Here is a 13,296-nt window from a genome sequence, read left to right as displayed (position 1 = left end):
TAACAATACTTGGACCATGGTATTTTAGAGAACAATTAATTCAATGTTTGGTGGTAGAGCAGTTGGTTAAGCAAATGGGGATCACAGGGACAGAGAAGATTACTTTTAAGTTAAGTTATTCTTTATTCATCTCTGTAGAGAAATTTGTTCTCTGCATTTGACCCATCCTCAATGTTCCTGGGGCGACCTGTAGGAGCAGTGAGCGTTTCTTTTGAACATTTAGCTTTTTAATATTCATCCCATTATCCGGTCTTTGTGTTGATGTAGCTGCTGATGACATTGAAGCAGATATTTAGTCTAGTCTAGACATGAATCCCATGATTAATTGAAAATAAAAATAAAAAATTGATAAGGCACTTCACCCACAAGACGCCAAATGGGTTTGCTGTTATTAACTCAAAAGTTGAAGGGAGCACCCAAAAGATTAGCTTCATAGCAGCAGTGATGCTAATATGCCGCTTTGTTCAAGAGCTGATGACAGAGGCAGAAATATTCCCACAGTCCAGCCCGACGCCTGAGGCTGAGGTCATGGTGTAATTCTGTGACTTTCTAAGCCCCGCAGTCTCCTCCGGCACTGAGACACCTCCATAACACTTGTTTTTTTGTCATTCTCTGTTCTTGTTTCTGTCTGTGCCCATGAATGAGGTCATGGCAGCTGGCAGCCGAAGTGTGCCACCGCGCGGCATGAGGGCAGTTCAAGGATTGGTCAAACTCACAGTCGGCTGGCCCAGTCTGAGTCAGAGCAGCCTGGCAGGTGCTTCCAGGGCAACATGGGAATGTTAAACGCTATGGCCTCATATTCTAATTACATGGCGTTTCTTTCAAACAACTAACAATCACTATATACTGGAAAAAATGTCCATGCAGCTCACACCATGAATCTAGCTCGGGTTACTAGATCTTTGAGAAATGCGATTATACCTTTGCTGAGAGGGTTTACCAAAATGCCACATCGTATATACTGTAGGCCTATTGCAGCCCAAAAGCAAACAGTCCCCGATATCAATTTGTGCTTAGGTCACAGCATGTGTTCGAAGTGTGTTTCCAGGTCCTGGCCTTTGGCAGCATGTGGAAGACAACCTGGCTTTAACGTGGCGTCGTCAAACCAAGGCCCCGACATCTGACCCAGGGTCGTCACGGTTACAGTTGCGCGGTAACCTCTCGAGAGGCCAAGGGGCTGGCACACCGTCTGCTGGTGCGAATAGTCGCAACATGCTAGTGCCATCTGTTGTTTACTTTCCCTCCCTTCATTTCTGCGTTTGTGTGCAGCCAACTCATTTAGGACTGCCTCGCTCCCCCGGTCTTCATCTGCCCGCTCAGCTGCGTCAGGCCTGGCTCTGTCCTGCCAACAGCCTTTTATTGTTGCTCCCAATGAGCACAGAGCGTATGTGGTTACATGAATGCAATGATGCACCTAGGGCCTTTAATGCTCATACTTGGATTGCTGGGTTTTAAATCAACATTTTTCCTTTTTTTTCTCCTTGAATCTAAGGATGTGTGAATCTTCTCAAATGCTTTCCATTGTTCCTTATAAGCAGGGTTCAGCTTTTGGAATTGCACTGTGTAAACTGGACACTGAGAGGAGTACTGAATGGGCCAGTCATGGCATTGAACTCCTTAGACACAGGCAGAAGCACCAAACACAATGTCAACACAGACCACACAGTAAATTAGCGATGATACAACACCAAAATAACAACAGGTCAGAAATGAAACCAACTAAAATCTTACAAGCCTGAACTTTACTGGAAGAAGACTCAAAACTGCTTGGAGAACATTGCGTTTAAGCTGTAAGTGGGCTAGTAGACATGTAGACTGATGTAGACAAACAAACAAAGAAAAACTCTATGAACAAGTGGGACAAAACAAACTGTCACTGTCGATTAACTTGGAGAGTTGGCAAAGATAAGAGGAGACAGATGTCAGACAGGCTGTGGGGCGCACCTGGTGAGTGGGCAGCCTTCATCTGGTTTCTTCAGGCTGCACTGCTAACAAGCATCACCCACTTGCACTGTCTGCTGCTGGTGCTATACCCGTAAACTGGGCTTTCATTTGAATGTGCTTAACAATCTCTGACGGGCCCGACTGGCTTTGAAGTCTGACACATAAACAGGGGTTGGGAAACTACGTAGTGCCCCCCTGAGATGACTCCACTCCACAGATGTCAGGAGGCTTTTCCACACAAAACATGGCCGGTCTGACGTGTGACTAACAGTGGTTTGTTCATTGAGGGGGCTTTGGAGTGAAGGGGTCATTTCAGGACAGGAGAGCCAAGCAAAACATCCTCTCAAGATAGTAGAACACAGGGATCAGGACAACAGATAAGATTGGTTACCGTAATTATAGATTTCTTTTTTCTTTTTTTTTAGTTTCAACATATTTGTTAAAAGGAATTATTATTTTTAGTCACCAAGAATTTAATACTAATCAACTTTTGAGAAATTAGCAAATACACAGATGAAATATCTTCCTGTTTTGCAATTTCACAGAATACGCTTTTTGTTACGCAACCAGTCATACTGTGATCTAGTGACGATATAAAAGTGATTCACATTCATGACATTTAATTTTCCATTCCTAGAGAGGACTTTTCAGAGCTGCTGTATCTATGCACAATCTGTTAATATCCAAAGACACACTTTACCCTCAAGGATGCAAACATTCAATCTTAGTGAGGGAATCCCAGAAGAAACAGCAGCGACCAGACGCACACTGTGCTGCCTGGCTCCAAGCGCAAAGTCAAAATGCAAACAGAGCTCTTCATATCATTTGTATTGAAAAAAAGAAGAGAAAGAACTCAACAAATGCACCCAATAGAACATAACGTGATATTGGTGGAATGTTTAAAAAGTATTTAAGGTATGAAAGATTTGAACAAATAAATATATAACCTGATACTTGTGCTTAGCTCAAGGCAACCTGAGTTCAGTTGTAGGTGTCGTGTCTTTTTAAACCACTTAAGTAGTGGTTCTCAATCTCATCTGGTATGGATGGCATCAGGACCCAAAAACACCCTTGGTGACGAGCGACGAGTCTGCGACACAAACCTTTATTTGTTTATTTGGTCGGGACAGTGAGTGTTAATGAACATACATGGGACTCATGCATGTAAACAAAAAAATAATGAGGAGAAAAGTAGAGATGCACCAATCCAGCTTTTTTGCTACTAGGGTTCGAGCATCTGCTGATATCCGATATTTACTGATACCAAGAGACATTCTTTAAAGTGGATCAATAAGATCAATAAAGTCATATTTTACTGTCATGTTACAGATCAATTATCAATTATATCTATTGATAAACTCTTGGATAAACATTTTGACAAGAATGACTTGTCTAAACTCGATATCCTTGGGGAGGCTATAAGACAGGCTTTAGGTTACATTAATATAAACAACTCACATAAAGTGATCTGATAATTACAAATATGTGAGATCACTTATTTCTTAAACTAAAATGCAAACACTTGGCTTCAGCAGCGGTAAGATATTTACTTGGTTACTAGGTATTTCTATCATAGTTTCTGACCCAGCCTTGATTCGTTTTCGTTAGCATTAGCATGCTCCAGCTAGCTTTGTCATGCTATTGCTAACCGCAGAATTTTGCGTTGTGATTAAAAATACATTTACTAACTCTGCGCTTGAATTCTCCAGGTTCCTGGCTTTACAATGATATACAGCATTAGATTTAGATGGTAAAAGTTGTGTTTTTAAAGCGCTGAGAGCCAAGACTAGTATCGGTTCAGTATCGGATATTTGTAGCCGATACCCGATATCGTATTTTTCCAGTATGAGCTCCGATATCCAATACCAGTATCGGATCGTTGCATCCCAAACTATACAATGGAAAATCCCATATTTTTCCCAAAATATTTTGTTGAATACGCGTAAAAAATATATATATATATATATATTTTTTTTTTATAAATACATATTGGGAAAAAACAATGTGATCCACTTTTAGGTCCCAACCCACTGACTTACATTTAAAAAAAAGTTCCCAATCTCCCAAACTTGACTTCTAATTGAGATCTAAACTACCGGTCAAAAATGCGGCTATACAGTAGTTCTGGCATGAGAACATAACATAAGCAAAATTATTGTTTCCATATAATACAAAAAATAGAACCACCGTAAATGACCTTGAGTAACACTGACTTAAGGTACAAGAAAAGAGACAGGACATACTGTTTTGGCTTTTTCCTACCGTGCCTAAGAAGCAGTGCGGCGAGACTCGTGCTCTCATGCTGTACAATTATCTGAGCTCATCATTACGTCCTCAACTGGGGAAACACCAGCAGTTCTCAAGAATATGAAATGTGCACAACACCGTCAAAATGTCGAGAAGCAGACTGCACTTCCTCTCTTTATTTCACTTCAGACTTTCCAACGTCAGATTCCCAGACATTTCCCATTTGTCGGCCCTTACGGGGAAGTTCCTCTCACGGATCCTTCCTTTAAATCAGGCACGGACAGAGATCCAAAGAGTCCCACCAGAATTGTTCATTTGTTCCGATCCCACAGCTATCCTCTAAAACTCAGCCACAGATATTTTAACTTTATAACACATCCAGACAATAACTCAAATTGACAAAGAATCCTTTACATGTCGTGGATGAACTACGCTGATCCCCTCTGAAATGTTTGTCTTATATATATAAATAAATATAAAGTATCCTCCTCTCCACTGTATACGTCCATAACCAAATGTAAAAAAAAAAATCTTTCTATTTCTCCTGTGGCTAGTGACACTTAAGAAATCCATGGAACCCTGAGGGAAGACCATTAGCGGTGCAGTGATTGAGCACTCCTTTATGGACACCTTGGTAAAAGCGATCCATCTTCCCACGCACACGTATATGAAGATACACACACACACCCATATAGAGGTACAGGAGGCCTTGGTGGTGCCATCCATAAAGCTCCCAGGGGCAGCGGGACATTCCGGTGGCAGATTCACAGCCCCAGCAGTAATGAAACAGAATCAAAGTCTGGCCTGTATGACGCACTACTGCACACTCACTCATGTCCGGGCGCAGTGCAAGAGGAACAGGTCACTCCCACATAGCACACACATGACCTCAGCAGCTGTTAGACTGTAGCAATACAGGAATGTTTAATAGCAACGTATGAGAACAGATAGAAAAGGTGCTAAGCAGATAGTATCGAAATAAGATGCTGGCATCAAGTTTGAATAGGTCTAAAAATGAGCATTTGTTGTATTATTTGTCTATTAACTTTTGTCTAGGCTACTTTATCACATCAAAGCATCAAAGATTCACTGAAACAAGCCAATATAGCACAGAATCTTATATTCTTATATGACAAACTTATTACTGGTTGAGTAGTAAAAATGTATCCCTGCTTCTGGCCAATGAGTCCCGATTCTTTAGGTTTCCATATAAGTTAAAAAGACTATTATAAGTCCAGTGGTTGAAAGAGTTTCCAAGCAACATCTTGTAGTCAGTGTCAACTGCCATGGAGGTTACCTGAACGAATATCCTTCTATTGTGAGTGGCATTATCTCTTTTACAATGTTTTTGTTTTCACGTCATTGTGGAGGATAAAGTGGAAGAAAAGGTTACTTAAACAATATGTGGCAACAATTTTAAATGACTCATTTACTACGCACTTTTCAGTGTAACTTTTCTGTGTGGAAAGTGTTTGAAAGTTTAGAGTAGAAAGCAGAATTTCGAGAGTGATGTTAGAACAGAGCTAAGAAATAACTTGGACATGGACAATAGTGGCCATGTGTGTGAAATGGCCAACTTTTAAGACAAAAGGCTGTAAAATGTGTGGAAGAGAACTGAGGTGCATCTCAAAAGAGGAGGGGAGGACCCACTGACAAAGCCTGTAGGGAGTGTGGCTGTAGACTTTAGAAAAATACTGCAAGTGAAAGGGAACACAAACAATGGAGGAGACAGAACCATAGGTCGGCAGCTGACACAACAAAGGATAATGTCAGAAAAGATGACTGCTATCTCTATGTCCCAGGATACACCACAACACCCCCCCCCAACACACAGGCACACCGGGCCAAACCCCCTCCATCCATAGACTAAACAGCAACTCAGATTAGCCCATATGGGACAATGTGCTTAAAAATAGCCCTCAGGATCCATTCTATTATTCTATGTGAGGGGGAAATCCTTGTGCAGCCCACCCAGCTCTCCAGCTCTCTCAAACAAAGGCTTTTAAAAAGAGCTACTTAACCATCCAGTGCACTGATATACTCACCTTTGGGCCTATCCCGCAACAGCAGCAACAATGAGGAATCTTGTAGTTCAGGGGTAAATGCTCGATCCTTTGAGAAGCAACCTCCCTATGTCTAACTACAGTGTTCTTGTTCCATACGTTGCAAACCCATTACTAAACATTTTGACTTTTTCGAACATCCCTCTATTTCCTTCAAGCGTAAAGTAAACATTTATATCCGTGAATTTGATGAAAACAGGAGGAAGTTAAATATAAACTTGCCAAAAGCCCAAACAGACCCCGCTATTATGAGGGGGGATATCGTTCTACGGGCTGTAGTTTCTCTTTCGTTTGCAAACAAAAGCGGAGACAAATACACGCATGAGGGGAGTCCCGGCAGGCCAGCTGGTGCTCAAACCATTAGCAGATTTAACACAAGAGAAACTGAACCGCAGCAGGGGAGACGCGGGCACAGGAAGGAGCATCAGCGAAGAGTCAAAGGGGTTGGCAGCAAGAGCACAACTGAGGTAAAAGGCACTGGAAATGCCCAGGGTGTTGCATAAGCACTGAACTGTTGAGCAAAGGTTTATAGAAAATGCAAAATCAAGTATAAAGACGAGATGTGGGTAAAGCAAGACTGCAGAACTCATCAGCTAATGGTACAAAACGGTACACTATAGAACTTTTCAACAGAACTAAAAAGAAGCAATATTTTGAGATAACAGGTAAAGTATAATCGAATCAGAACATGAAGTAACATGATCTACTAAATCCCTTTGCATCCAATTTGTTGTGGTGAAATATGAAAGTCCAGTTTGTGTCCCTAAACATCTCTGTGTTCTGTACAATATGCCAAATAAAGTTGTTTTGAAACAGTTTAACAAGTAACAGACTACAGATGAAGGCAAACTAGTCGACTTACCCAGCATTTTCCAGCGGAAGAATTCCAAATGACTTATGTAAATCCTTAATTATTTGGCACCTTTATCCAGAAGCTTTAACCAAGAAATGTGTCACTCTCCTCCCAAGTTGCCCCTAGAGTAAAACTTAATCCAGAGCCAGTCAGACACAAGAGTGAGTAGTTCCTCAGAGATGTGTCCTTTCCCCTCTTGTCCCTCCTCCTTTCCTGTACCTCCTCCCCCGTCCCGGCTGCAGTGTCCCGCGGCTTCAACCTCTAACGCCCCGACTCTATCCTGCGTCTCCAGGGCAGCCTCATCACAACACTCTCCGCTGACATGCACACACTGAAAGCTGTGCAGTTTCAGTTCCACTTCTCGGTGAAGAAGAAGGAAAAAAAAAAAAAAGGCGGACAGGAGCAAAGAAGTGAACCACTGAAAGGCGATCTCTCTCTGATCTCATCAAGTTGAGTTAGCAGCAGCAACCAGAGCAGCATACGGCCTCTACTCCCTCCTCCTCCTCTTAATGCTACGAATATCCACCGTCTTAGAGAGAACTCAAGCCAATCCCTCCCATGCACACACTTCTGCACGTGCCGCAACAAAGGCACGGGCAACACATGTGCAAATCTCTACAGAGAGCAGTAACTAATTACCTGCACGGGCCACAAATCCCGCTGGCACAGTAAACAGCACAGCAGTCTATGTGGAAAACGCTATTTAAAGCGGTTTGTGAGACCCATTTTCTATTGTACTCAGCTGACTGTCATCTTCAATCTTTTATAAAATGTAGTTAATTCAGCTAGTTGATTTGAGCTAATTGATATTAAAAGATATGCTACGAATAAAAAAGAAAGACGCACATAATGTTGCCTTTAGTTTCCTTGAAAATGCCATACAAAGCCTTTTTTGAACTGCCCAAGTTGGAAATGTCCACACTTTGAAGAGCTGTGCTGTAGACAGACCCCACAAGAGAGAGCAGGTCACTTCCTGTGGAGACTTTTCCCAGCCCTAAAGACCACCAGGGACCACACTGACTTTGTGTGGGGGGGGGGATAGATGGGCCTGAACTCTGAGTAAATATCCTTGCATAATGATGACCAAGAAATAACCAGCAAATAATATGCTTGTACTTGTTTTCCCTCTTCAAATCAATTACTTTACTTCCGCTATCAGGAAAAGTGTTACAGTTTCCCACAGCTATGTACAAAATGCCTCAGCCATTACCATTCCTTCAATAATGGCACAACGTCTGCACAAGCAATCAGTGTAACAGCAACTCGATCCGCAGTCCCAGGATTATACGTCAAATGGTTCAGTTTGCTCCAGGCTATCAGACACATAGGAAAAAAAGATGCATTTAATCGAGAACCTATGTAAAGCATGAGGACTTTGAAACAAGAACTACACACAAAAAAAAGCCATAACCGGCAGGAAGCAACATCCCGTGTATACAAGCCAAAAGAGCAATCACTCAGCATCATTCAGGCCGGGGGGGTCGGAAAAAAGGAAACGTGTAAAAGTGCACAAACACAGACGCTCTATGGTTCAGCGGCGCAGACTTTACCTTTGGCCTACACACACTCTGGCTGCATACATCCAAATGAGAGCAGCGCCTGTTACTCTAGACTGCGTCAATGTAGGTCAGTGGTTTTGAATGCAAGCAGTCACTGAGGGCTTAACATAATGCGCGCAGGTAGAAGGGGGATTTCGAACTCTCAAACCTGGACATAAGGAATACTGGAGGTCGACGGTTTGTCTGAACTTCTCCCTACTCCTTTTGAGCACAAGTGTCAGTGTTTTTTTTGGGGGGGGGTTTGCCTTCGTAAAAAAGGTTTGTGCACTGCTATGCTGCTCAAATGAATACATAAATGATTGAATGAAAAGGAAATACAAGCGAGCCGTTAAATTCAGATGGCTATTTCAAATACTGTTTTGGATTCATCGCACTCTTCAGAATTCAAAATTCAGGCAGGAATCAAAAATAAATCAAATACAAAACCAACATGCATTATGCACAATGAGAAAAATAAGTGCATTCTATTAATTAAATTTGTTTTTCATGAGACTATGTCAAACGAGACCGAAAAATACTAAATCCGGACCAACACAAGGCTAAAATAGCACCAAATTTAGGAAAATCATGACACATTTTTAAGTTTACTTTCAGTAGACTTTTTGTTTTAGGCTGTGTAATTCTCAGTCAGATGGGAGACTGTGATTTTGTGATATATTTTGACTTCTTGCACTATTGCGAACCTCGGATTCAGGAGGAACACCCTCCATCGAGTGCTCAAGGGCTCGTGGGAGTTCGCCCAACCAGTCCATATGTGCTTCGTGGATCTTGAGAAAGCGCTCGGCCGTGTCCCTCGTGGTGCCCTGTGGAGGGTGTTCCGGGGCTCTCCGCTAAGGGCTGTCCGTTCCCTGCATGACTGTAGCAGGAGCTTGGTTCGTATTGCCGGCAGTAAGTCAGGGCTGTTCCCAGTGCATGTTGATCTCCCTCAGGGCTGCCCTTTGTCACCAGTTCATTATCTTTATGGGCAGAATTTTTAGACGCAGCCAGGGGCCGGAGGTGTCCGGTTTGGGAGCCTCAGGATCACATCTCTGCTGCTCTCAATTTTCTGATCGATCTAAATGTATATCTGGGTAATGACCGAAAGGACAAGCTTGCAGATACAGGAGCCTGAAATAAGTTTCCTTCACAGGGTGGCTGGGCGCACCCTTCAAGATAGGGTGAGGAGCTCAGTTACCCAGAAGGAGCTCAGAGTAGAGTCGCTGCTCCTTCACATCAAAAAGGAGCCAGCTAAGTGGGCTTGGGCGACAGTTTCAGATGCCTCCTGGTCAGCTCCCTCGAGAGGTGTTCCAGGCATGTCCTAGTAGGAGGAGGCCTTGAGGAAGACCCAGGACACACTGGAGGGACTATGTCTCTGAGCTGGCCTGGTCTGCATGGATCGGGACGTCTGGGCATCTCTGCTCAGACTTCTGTCTCCGCGACCTGGCACCGGATAAAGCGGAAGAAAATGGATGGATGGAAATGGATGCACTATTGCATCACCTATTCCAATAACGATGATTTGACATTATAGAGTGCAGCCGTAATGCTCTGGCTAATCTGTCCCACTTTTCTTACTGGATTAGAATATTAATGTTATGGAATTGGAGTTTTAGGGAGGTTTTGCTTCAGTTCAGTGATCACAGAAATAAGAAGTCCAACCAGCAATTACTCAAAATGCAAAATGAACGGGAACAGTCCACATGCTAGAGTAAAAGGTAGTACCGTGTGAAATAGTATTGCAGTATTGCTATTCCAAGAAGATTAAGGTCTGCAAGCGCTATATGAAAGTACATTAGCGGAGTTAACCAGGCACTTACTAATCTTAACTTTTTTATGATATATATTAGAGCTTCTTTCATATGTCTTAGTTCTCTTCATTGCAGAGGGAGGTAAATATAACAAATATCTTTTCAATTTGGCCTCAATTATGGCACTTTTCTATTGTCACGTGAGCACAGTGAGTGACAAGGGGTTGTCCACTGGGATTGAAGCGTGCACGGCATCTCCAATCTTCTCTGCTGGAGTCCCGCGTAAATTGCCCCCTGATTTTCTGCCTCAGGGCACATTCTCACTTAAGGGGCCCCATGGGGTCTTAAGACACGTGCGCATCTGAGAGAGAGTTAATCTGCAGGACAATAGGGCCCCTGTCCCCATCCCAGACACAGCGTTACGACTTGGGGGCAGCTTTACGGACAAAAGGGAAGCCAAGGTGCCTGCTGCCAACCCGTGTCACACAAAAGCCACCCAACTGTCCGTAAGGCCCAAGGGAGCGGGGTGCAAGGGTGAATGGACAGAAGAGAATTTATCAAGCAACGATCCCGGGGCTAAAACGGTGAAAAGAGAGTGTCCGGGCATGAAAAGAGGGCTAACGGTTGAATTACGGAGTACAGATGGCAGTGAAAAGAGCGACAGGAGTCCGGCCCGACTGGACAAGAATGTAATGAAAAAGCAGACTGTTCTTCGCCTCAATGGTCTATTTCCTACATTCTGTGGATCGTGAGGACCAAGGAAATCTTTTATTCGGCGTTTGTTACAACATGTTCCTATACTCCCCGTCATGGGACACTGGGGAGAACCTCCTCACCTGTTAGAGCATAAATAAAGATCTTTTTGCTTGCTCAGCACTCCAGTCACGTAGCATGATGGATACGTGTGCGCAACGACTTCAGTTAGAGTGGCGAGGTAAAGGTCAATTGAAGAATCTAAATTGCATATAACATACACAGGCATTAATACATGTCTACAGGTTTCCCAAGTGTTAGCAATGCATATACCGGGCATTTAATGATCCTATATGATAAATACTACATCCATACCAGAGGTGGTTAGAATAGTAAAAGTGCAGGTAATGCTGGTTTATATTCAAAGCAGAAAGTACAAATCACTTGCTTGCTTGAATGAGTGTTTGAATAAACTTTGCGGCTTCAAAAAGAGGATGATCCTGAACAAATTTCCAACCTGGGGACAGACCTTCTTCGTTGTGGTGAGTCACTATCAGTGGCATTAGCTCTGCACACAACCCTCTATAATTCAGTAAATTTACCAAATTACCTCTTAATCTCATTCGGGGTGACAGCATTTTAGTTTAAGAGATGCATTTTTCAGACCCTTGGCTCAACTTTGTGAAGAGCCACAGCCCGGTGTTTCAGAATATTTACAGACACAAAGAGAAGTCACTGTGAGACAAAGCTCCACTCATTTTGCTCTGACACACGTCGAAACAGATGTCTGCTATCTCCATGTCCAGCAGGACTGCATTAGCTCTGCCCGCTGCACAATCAATGAAGGCAGCAGGAGGCAGACAGGGATCTCTTGTTTCCCTGTGTAGATGCTAAAACAGACTTTGCATTTCCGAATCATGAAACAAGTGCACTTAGTATTTGAATGGTAATATTGTGTCGGGGAAGTGGTTTGTGGTTAAAAAAAGAAGTGAGTATATGAGACTACAATTCCTATTCTAAATCTCTTCAGGTTGTTAGCTGTTCTTCACCTATGACAGCTTTGTAGAGCTGTTATATCCTTTTCTGTTTTAGCTTCTGGTGAAACACACGGCACTGATGTCCCTTTTAAAGACATTGGTCACTATCTCAACTATTGTGTGGGTCTAAAGCCATGTCTGGTCTGAGGATTTTACATATCACAAAGTGAACAATCTTTCGCATCTTTCGCAAGGCGCATTGAGTTGCCTTGTGTACGAAATGCGCGGTATAAATAAAGTTGCCTTGCCTTGCCTTTTTTTTTATTATTGTGAGAAAAGCTATTTTTAAATGTTTTGACTGTTCAACAGAAATAGACTTTTGCACGTATTGCTCATCTTCCCTCTTCCCCCTCGTTCCTTGTCACACCCATCACATCTCCTCCCATCCATCCATCACCCCGAGTCCCTCTCCTGACGTGGTTGTTCTCCGCCTGTCTCTTCTCCACAGCTGCTGGGAGCTTCTGTCTGTCACTTGTGACCTCTCAGTGCCACGTGCCACGTCCCCTGCACACTGTCCCGGAGAGACCCTAAATCAAACGGGCACGCAGACAGAAGGTCCCCCCTCGTCTGTCCTGAGCGAGAGACGCACAGAAAGTTAACGTCTGATTGAGACTCTCATCACATTACGCTGCATCGTTTGTCACTTTAATGTCTTATAAATGCCAGATCCCTCATTGAAGAAGAGCAGAACAAGATGTGCAGGGAATATAAAGCAAGAATGTTACTAACTGAGCATATGGTAACTTCTCTACAAAATTGCACACATCGAACAAGAATTATAATGAGATTTGTGCATGTTACAAATACATGGAAAAAACATTGTCAAGTAAGGCAGTTTTTGACAACTTGTAAAGAGGAAATTGCAAATACGTGGATGTTGAAATAATAAAAAAGTGAATGCTTGTCGTGGACTATCACCTGCAGTAATTCATATATGCTTTGGAAATGCATTAGGTATGGACTCATAGTGCAAATCATTTGCTTTTGTGAAAACTACTGTCCGCACAACATTCAAAGGTTCAAAGGTTCAAAGAGTCTTTATTATCTCCGAAGGACCATTTGATTTGCAGCAGTAAAACACATGCATCAAAAACACTCAATAACAATAAGAAAAGTACAGTGACAATAGAATTACAAATTGTCATCTAAACTACCAATGGCCACTGGAGTTCA

At 42.8% G+C, this 13,296-nt stretch overlaps 1 protein-coding gene across 2 annotated transcripts in view; it reads right to left on the bottom strand.

The window, feature by feature from the left end:
• The window catches only part of LOC306973151 (SPRY domain-containing SOCS box protein 4-like), a 53,091-nt gene that overhangs the window by 26,647 nt on the left and 13,148 nt on the right, over nucleotides 1-13,296 (bottom strand). Inside the window, exon 1 of one of the 2 annotated variants that reach the window (XM_079569979.1) lies at nucleotides 7,117-7,426. The exons of the other annotated variant lie outside the window; for it this stretch is intronic. The gene's annotated coding sequence lies outside the window, so the exon portion shown is untranslated. Of the gene's footprint in view, nucleotides 1-7,116; nucleotides 7,427-13,296 lie in introns of those variants that run through there. 2 annotated transcript variants of the gene reach the window in all.

The sequence above is a fragment of the Gobius niger genome (assembly GCF_951799975.1).
Source record: "Gobius niger genome assembly, chromosome: 13".
In the NCBI taxonomy this organism is placed as follows: domain Eukaryota; kingdom Metazoa; phylum Chordata; class Actinopteri; order Gobiiformes; family Gobiidae; genus Gobius; species Gobius niger.
This window is presented reverse-complemented; position numbering and strand designations above follow the sequence as displayed.